The sequence below is a fragment of the Erinaceus europaeus genome, chromosome 11 (assembly GCF_950295315.1).
Source record: "Erinaceus europaeus chromosome 11, mEriEur2.1, whole genome shotgun sequence".
NCBI classification, from domain to species: Eukaryota; Metazoa; Chordata; class Mammalia; order Eulipotyphla; family Erinaceidae; genus Erinaceus; species Erinaceus europaeus.
Window position 1 is genome coordinate 110,719,967 of NC_080172.1, and position 9,694 is coordinate 110,729,660.

Genomic DNA, 9,694 nt, shown 5'->3' on the forward strand with positions numbered 1-9,694 from the left:
AGATTTTTTTCAGAAATACTGAAAAAAAAAGTCTTTTTTAAGTTCCCACATAATAAAATTGCTCTGAACTGCCAGTAGGTGGCAGTTAAAAGTACAGACTAGGAGTTTTCCTCAATGACTGAAGATGGTCCATCCTTCCTGCCTCCTCTCTCTACCCAAGGCTGTTAAATGAGGAGAATCATGAGTTATTGATAGCATGTGTGCAAGCTGATATCCCAGGCTCCTTTGCCTAACTACCCTGAGTACAGGGTTCAGTTGCAGGGTCAACATGCAGACTTCTCACAGATTTGTCATAGATTTGGGTTGACTACTATTTCCATAACTGTCTATCTCTATTGTTCCCTATTTTTTCCTATGGTCCTCCTTTCTCTTCCATTTTAAGTCACACGTGAACCTATTACGACCTCTGAATTTATTTTTAAACACAAACCTTTAGCCAGACTCACAAAACAAAAAAGGGAGAAGACCCAAATAAATCGGATCATAAATGAAAGAGGAGATATCACAACTGACACTGCAGAAATTCAACATATGCAAGGCTTCTATGAACAAATATTAGCCAACAAGCTAGAGAACCTGGAAGAAATAGACAATTTCCTAGATACCTACCAACTTCCAAAACTAAGTAAAGAGGAAGAAGATAACATGAAAAATCCCATACAGCTAACAAAATAGAAACAGTGACCAAAAATCTTCCCCAAAATAAAAGTCCTGGACCAGATGGTTTTACAAATGAATTCTACAAAACCTTCAAAGACAAACTAAATTCCTCTACTTTTAAGTCTTCCAGAAGATTGAAGACACTGGAATACTCTCTTCCAGCTTCTATGAAGCCATCACTTTGATACCAAAAATAGACAGGGACACAACAACACAAGAAAACCACTGACCAATATCTCTGATGAGCTAAAATATTAAACAAAATTGTATCCAACTGGATACAGCAGTATATAAAAAGATTGTTCGGAGGCATTCGGGAAGATGGCAGACTGAGAAGCTCCTAACAGCGTGTGCTCTGATCACATCTTCCAGAAACGGTAGGATTTTCTGCCTTTAGCAGGGCAGCCAATAAGTATAGCCACCAAAGAGGTGACTATAATTTAGTTTGGGTTGGGAATTGGAGTAAAGGTGGCATGGACTAGCGGGCGGGCTGCTCCGGACTTCCCAGGTGGCGCCGGACAAGGCGGGCGGGCTGGGCATTGTCCGCTGCCTGGGAAGGCGGCTCCTCCGCTGGTTGCAGAGCGCTGCTGGGTGGCCGGCAGAGGACCCGGAGGGACCACTGTAGCTCGGGGGCTTTCTATTGGGAGTCTCCAGGGACCACCGTGACCCTGAGGGCAGATCCAAAGACTTCTTGAGTATAGCTCTCATTGGATCAAAGGACTTGGAGCTAGTTTTCATTTTCGAGAAATACTTTTAAAAAGTCTGGGGGGGTGTTTCCTGGAAGATGGCGGACTGAGAAGCTGCTAGCTGCTGAGCTCCGAACACATCCCCTGGAAACAATAGGATTTTCTGCCTTTAGCAGGCCAGCCAATAAGGTGTCATAGCGGTGACAAGGAGATGACTATAACTTAATTTGGGTTAAGAATTAGAGTAGGGGAAAAAATTCTTTTTTCTTCCTTTTAATTTTCAAGCATACCTCCTTCCCCCTCTCCCCCGCCATAAGCAGTCCCTGGGGACCAGCTCCTAGCAGAATACCCCACACCACCAAACAGGGTGCTTTTTTGAATTCACTGATACACATTTGGGAAGTTCCTTGCACTGCTCTTTAATTGCAACTCTTTTTCTTATCTTCTCCCTTTTCTCTCTCTTCTCTCTCTCTCTCTCTCTTTTTTTTAATCTTGTCATACACTTCTTCCTTCTTCTTTGCCTTTCTGAATTTGTGAATTACTTTGGGGAAGAAATCTGACTCAGAGCGGACTCTCTATATGTGTATCTCTGCTCTAGTTCCCTTTCCCCTCTTGTTACCCCTAGAATATATGGTGGATTGTAGATTTGCATAACTGTCTATTCTTGCTATCCTCTCTTTCTTTTCTCTTTCTTCACTGGGATTTGGTTACTATTTTTTCACGGACTGGAGAAATTGTTTGGCTAACTGGTGACAATTAAACTACTTCAATACTTACTTCAGTTGCTACTGTAATTCCAGAGGTTGGTGAGTGCAATTGTCATAAAGGTATTTAGTACAGTGTTCCTTGTACTCAAGACACAACAACTGAGGAACAACAGAGCATAAAAAAGAAACACATAAATAAAAAAAAATGGGTAGCTCAAAAACAAATAAAACTGCTACTCCAATGAATGAAGACAAGAGCCCAAAAGAAACTACAAATCAGCCAGAAGTAACCATAGATAAGAAAAGTATGCAAGCAATAATAAACTTATTAATCACAGAAATGAAAACAACATTGAAGGAAAGGAATGGCAGTATTGGGGAAACAACAGTTGAGACCCCCAAGGAAAATACTGATTATCTTGAGGCAATTAGAGAACTGAAAGCTGAAATAGCTGTAATGAAGAAAGAAGCTGAGGCAAGGGAAAGCAGACTAACAGAAGCAGAAAACAGAATTAGTCAGACAGAGGATGAGTTAGAGAAAACAAAGAAAGAGGTGAAAGAGCTTAAAAAGAGATTGAGAGACACTGAAAACAACAACAGAGACATATGGGATGATCTCAAAAGAAGTAACATTCATATAATTGGCCTGCCAGAGGAAGAAAGAGAGGAAGGGGAAGCAAACATTCTAGAGGAAATAATACAAGAAAACTTCCCAGACCTGAATAACAGAAGGGATATCAAGGTTCAAGAGGCCCAGAGAGTACCAAACAGAATCAACCCAGACCTGAAGACACCAAGACACATCATAGTCACAATGAGAAGAAGTAAGGATAAAGAAAGGACCCTAAAGGCTGCAAGAGAGAAACAAAAAGTCACATACAAGGGAAAACCCATAAGATTATCTGCAGACTTCTCCACTCAAACTCTAAAAGCCAGAAGGGAGTGGCAAGATATCTATCGAGCCCTGAATGAAAAAGGGTTTCAACCAAGGATAATATATCCTGCTAGACTTTAATTCAAACTAGATGGAGGGATCAGAACCTTCTTAGATAAACAACAGTTAAAGGAGGCAACCATCACCAAGCCGGCCCTGAAAGAGGTACTAAAAGACCTCTTATAAACAAAAACATCACTATAATACTTGCAATATATCAGAGCAAACAAATTTTTTTTAGAACAATGGCACTACAATACATTAAATCCATAATATCAATAAATGTCAATGGCTTAAACTCACCCATCAAAAGGCACAAGGTGGGGGGATGGATCAGAAAACATAACCCAACCATACTGTCACAACAAGATAAACACAAACTTAAAGTGAAAGGATGGAAAGCTATCATACAGGCTAACGGACCACAAAAAAGGGCAGGAACAGCCATTCTCATCTCAGATATGATATATTTTAAATTAAATAACGTAATAAAAGATAGGCAAGGACATTACATAATGATTAGAGGATCAATAAGCCAAGAAGACTTAACAATTATTAGCATCTATGCACCCAACGAGGGACCATCTAAATACATTAAGCATCTACTGAAAGAATTTCAAAAATACATCAATAGTAATACAATAATAGTGGGAGACTTCAATACCCCACTCTCACCCTTAGACAGATCAACAAAGCAGGGAACCAATAAAGATACAAGAGAATTGAATGAAGAGATCGACACACTAGACCTCTTGGACATTTTCAGACTCCTCCACCCCAAAAAACTGGAATACACCTTCTTTTCAAATCCACATAACACACACTCAAGGATAGACCACATGTTAGGCCACAAAGACAGCATCAATAAATTCAAGAGCATTTAAATAATCCCAAGTATCTTCTCAGACCACAGTGGAGTAAAACTAACATTTAACAACAAACGGAAAATTATTAAAAGACACAGAATTTGGAAACTAAACAACATGCTCCTTAAGAACCACTGGGTCAGAGACTCACTCAAACAGGAAATTCAAATGTTCCTGGAAACTAATGAAAATGAAGACACAACCTATCAAAATATTTGGGACACAGCTAAAGCAGTACTGAGAGGGAAACTTATAGCCATACAATCACATATTAAACACCAAGAAGAAGCTCAAATGAATGACGTTACTGCACACCTCAAGGACTTAGAGGAAGAGGAACAAAGGAACCCTAAAGCAACCAGAAGGACAGAAATCACTGAAGTTAGAGCAGAAATAAACAACATCGAAAATAAAAGAATCATACAAAAGATCAATGAAGCCAAATATTGGTTCTTTGAAAGATTAAACAAAATTGACAAACCCCTAGCCAGACTCACCAAACAAAAAAGAGATAAGACTTAAACTAATAGAATTGTAAACGATGCAGGAGATATCACAACTGACACCACAGAAATCCAGAGAATCCTGCGAAACTTCTATAAAGAACTATATGCCACCAAGCTACAGAATCTGGAAGAAATGGAACAATTCCTAGAAACCTATGCACTTCCAAAACTGAACCAAGAAGAACTTCAAAATCTAAATGCACCAATCACAGACAAAGAAATTGAAACCATTATTAATAATCTCCCCAACAATAAAAGTTCTGGACCAGATGGCTTCACAAACGAATTCTACAAACTTTCATGAAACAGTTAATACCCATACTTCTTAAGCTATTCCATAAGATTGAAGAAACAGGAATACTCCCTTCCACCTTTTATGAAGCCAACATCACTCTGATACCAAAAGCTGATAGGGACAGAACAAAAAAGGAAAACTACAGACCAATATCTCTGATGAACATAGATGCCAAAATATTAAACAAGATCTTGGCCAACCAGATACAGCAACACATCAAAAAGACTGTTCATCATGACCTAGTGGGATTCATCCCAGGAATGCAAGGCTGGTTCAACACCCGTAAGTCAATCAATGTCATTCACCACATTAATAAAAGCAAAGCCAAAAACCACATGATTATCTCAATAGATGCAGAGAAAGCCTTTGACAAAATCCAACACCCATTTATGCTCAAAACTCTACAAAAAATGGGAATAGATGGGAAATTCCTCAAGATAGTGGAGTCTATATACAGCAAACCTACAGCCAACATCATACTCAATGGACAGAAGCTGAAAGCATTCCCCCTCAGATCAGGGACTAGACAGGGCTGTCCACAGTCACCGTTACTCTTCAACATAGTATTGGAAGTTCTTGCAATAGCAATCAGGCAAGAGAAAGAAATCAAAAGAATACAGATTGGAAGGGAAGAAGTCAAGCTCTCACTATTTGCAGATGATATGATAGTATACACAGAAAGACCTAAAGAATCCAGTAGAAAATTACTGGAAGTTATTAGGCAATATAGCAATGTATCAGGCTACAAAATCAATGTACAAAAATCAGTGGCATTTCTTTATGCAAACACTAAATCTGAAGAAGACATCCAGAAATCACTCCCATTTACTGTTTCAGCAAAATTGTTGGATAGTATGCCACCTCCCCCTGGCTTCTGCTTAACCATATGCCTATATAGGGATTTACTGAACCCATTCAAAGCTTTGGTCTATTTACATAAATCACTTTTACATTTACATAAAGCACTCCCTCCAGGGCATTGGTGGTTCAGTGATAGGATTCTCGCCTGTTCCGCCCCCTCCTTGTCACACTCTGATTTTCACCAGTCACTTTTCTCTCCACCCTCTCTATATCACATCCTGTTTCCACCCTACTTGGAGAGTATAAAAACAGCTGATCTTCTGATTAGACACTTGGAAATTGCTTTTTGGCTCCAAGAGTTCCAGAGTGTATCTCCTGCAAAGTTGGTGCGGCACGAGTTCCTGATCCCTCTCCCATGCAGCAGCCTAGATCGGCTCCAGTTGAGTTCTCTCCAACCCAGAGAGCACTAGCTCGGGAAGAAGTACCCTCAGGCTATCCCGGCATCTGGCGCCCAGAACAGGGACACATAAGCAGCAGATTTACAAGAAGACATCTTAGATAAGTACATACCTTTTGGGTATCTGCAATATTGTGTTAAGGCACTGTGATTTTTTTCTTTCTTATTGTTTTCCTGAGATCTCTCCACCATGGAAAATCTTTTCCAAATTCTGCATTCTTTTTCCAGTATACAATTTTTATATATCTGGGACATTTTTCTCGGGGATTCATCTTATATCCTGTTGATCATCATAACAGCTTTTAAGGGATATATAGGGCAACCTCTCAAAAGGCTTAAGGACCTAGAGGTTGAGGTCCAAGAGATAAAGGAAGTGATCATAGAACTTAACCAGCACCTTAAAAACAAGAAGAAGCAAAGGCCTGTCATGATCTTGACCCACCCTAATTCCTCTGCATCTTGCCCTGAGGCCCCTATTTTGGCATCTTGCCCTGAGGCCCCTATTTTGGCAGACACGTGTCCGAATTCTCCTTTGGACTCCACAGCCACTTCTTCGGCCACCCCCATTTTGGCAGACACGTGTCAGGAACCTCCTGCTGCCTCCACGGCTGCTTCTTCACCCACCCCTGTTTTGACAGACACATGTCCGAATTCTCCTGTAGCCTCCAAAACCACTTCTTCGGCCACTTGTCCAGAAGCTTCCACTTCGGTGACTCCTCCTACCGCTACACACTTATCAGAGCAAGTCCACACATTTCCGGTCAATGTTGCCCCCAATAGCCAAAAACCTCAGGACTGGTATCCATATTCTGCCACAGACCTGAAGGAACTACGCCAGGCTATCAAGGATGAAGGTGTTCATGCCCCATGGACCAGGTCCATTTTACAAGGCCTGCTTCAGAACCTTAATACCCCCCAAGATTGGAGGGATGCGACTCGTGTTACGCTTCCAGGCCCCCTCTTCCTGCAATGGGAGGCATTCTTTCGCGACGAATGTTTACAACAATCGCGGAAAAATATTCAAAATCAGCCAGAGGGTAATTTTGATGCATTGTTTGGAACAGGCCAATTAGAAACAGGGATTCAACAGGCGGAAGCCAAGTTTCCACCAGGGTATTTTGATCAAGTACGCCTGTGTGCATTAAAAGCATGGGAGCGATTAACACCACCCATGGGAGCAGCCTCAGCCCCCATTCTCTCCCTGCAACAAGAACCTGATGAATCCCTCGCTAAATTCATTGCCAGAGTCCAGTCGAGTTTGGAAAGGAAGATTTATAATCCCGACGCTCGTTTTCTCCTCCTGCGATCCATAGTCTGGGATGGAATGCTTCCGCATTTTCAACAGGCCTGTATCACTCTTAAAAACGAACACCCAGATACTTGGATTCTAGCTACACAGGATCTCAGATCAAGCTCTTTTCAAGGACCTATGTTACAGGCCTATGCAGCTACCTTACATAAGCAAAAAGGGGCTTGCTTTCAGTGCGGTCGCCAAGGGCATTGGCATAACCAATGTCCAGAAAATAGACCGCGACCCCGCCTCCATTCAGGGCAACCCCGCCTCCATTCAGGGCAACCCCGCCTCCAGACAGGGAATCAGAGACCACGAATGCCTTGTCCCAGATGCCAGAAAGGATTTCACTGGAGGAGAGATTGTTGGTCAAGGTTCCATAGGAATGGCACGCCTCTGTCAAATGTAAACAGGGATTTAAACTAGGTATGGGGCTTCCCTTAGCCCCGACCCCAAGAGGGAATGAAGCAGGTCGCCCATTGGTGCTGTGCCCTTCTTCCACAAACAGAAGCCCAGCTTGGGACCCAATCCGTCGCTACACTCACCATGCCAAGTAACAATAACAGAGGGTGAGCAGAAGGAGGAACCCACGGTATGTGGGAACTTCCAGCATAGAAATAACCGGCTGGAGCAAGAGAACAGCTCGAATTCGGAGCCTGAGATTTTATGGACCACCCCTGTTTTAGAAAGGGGTCACCCAACTATGACAGTAAAGATTGGTAATATTCCTTTTAAGTGTATGATTGACACGGGAGCAGATAAGACAATATTAAGACAAGCAGAGGTTCCCCAGAGTTGGGAACTCCTCCCAGGACCACGCTTACATGGTGTTGGAGGATTGACTCAGGCATTCCGCACATGAGATTCCCTTTTGTGGGAAGATCCAGAAGGGACTATCGGACGCTGTTAGCCTTTAATAGCTGATATAAGCACCAATTTATTGGGAAGAGACTTGCTGGAATCTTTAGATGTAGTGATATCCTCAGACACCTCTGCAGGACACCACACTCATTCCTGTGAGAGTGCTAGACCCAACCAGCACCCCCAATACTAACTGCCACTGTTCGTAACAGAACTCCCCGCTTAGATTGGCTTTCTAATGAGCCTGTCTGGGTGGAACAGTGGCCTTTGCCTAGGGAGAAGCTAGAAATTTTAAAAGAACTTGTCCAAGAGCAGTTATCTTTGAGACACATTCGTCATTCTCGGAGCCCATGGAATACTCCAGTCTTTGTGATTAAAAAGCGCTCAGGAAAATGGTGCCTCCTCCAAGATCTTCGTGCAGTTAATAAAACCATGCAGGTTTGAGGCTCCCCCCAAAGGGGTTTGCCTCTTGCTTCCGCAATTCCCACAGGAATTCCAATCATAGCTATTGATATACAGGATTGTTTTTTCTCTATTCCCTTACACCCACAAGATTGTAAACATTTTGCTTTCTCTGTTCCTTCTATTAATAATGCCAGCCCTGCTGATAGATTTGAATGGGTGGTACTGCCCCAGGGCATGGCTAATAGTCCTACTATTTGTCAAGAGGTTGTTAAATCTTCCCTTTTTCCATATATTCATAAGGGCCTTAAGGTTTTTCATTATATGGATGATGTGTTAATATGGCGAGAATTAGATACAGATCTCTCTGCCCTACGTGATTTTCTAATCCCTGCCTTAAAGAGAAGAGGACTTAATGTAGCTCCTGAGAAGATACAGCTAATCCCTCCAATATCTTTCTTAGGCTCAGAGATTTCCCTAACGCAGATTCGTCCTTTAAAACCTTGTGTTACTTTTCCTTCTAATCTCACTCTTGCTTCTTTACAAAATTTTCTTGGAAATTTGAATTGCTTAGCAGTATCTTTATCTGCCTACGAGCTGCCTGAAACCACTGTTCGATCTGTTAAAAGGAAACAAACAGCCCTCCTCAAAGCGTATGTTAACCCCCGAAGCCTCCTTGGCACTGGAAAAAGTTAACCAGGCTCTCCAGGACATGCACCTCGTTCGGTTCTCCCCCTCCTCTCCAGTAAATCTTCTAATCTTTAACTCCACCCCCACAGTAGTGGGGGCATTGTGGCAGAAACATGGCGTTCTCGAATGGCTTCATACGCCAGTAGGCGGAGCTCCAAGACTCCTTACCGAGATTGATGCCTTAGCATTTATGGCTCGCCAAGGAAGAAACAGATTGGTTCAGGTCTTAGGAAGGGAACCAGATTCAATCACTCTTCCCTTTTCTCTCACTGATACAGAATGGCTCATACGCCACCATTCTCGTTTTGCCATTAGTTTAATGGGTTTTCCAGGACAATTAGATAATCATTTTCCCTCTAATAATTTTATAGCTTCTTTACCTCTGTTGCCTCTACTAGTACCTAAACTTTTCTCTCGAGATCCCATCCCCTCTGCTCCTACAGTGTTCACTGATGGTGGAAAAAAGGGAGCTGCTGCCCTTATATATTATCCAGACCAGCAATACCCCAAACCTCTCTTTACTGAACTTCCTGATAAT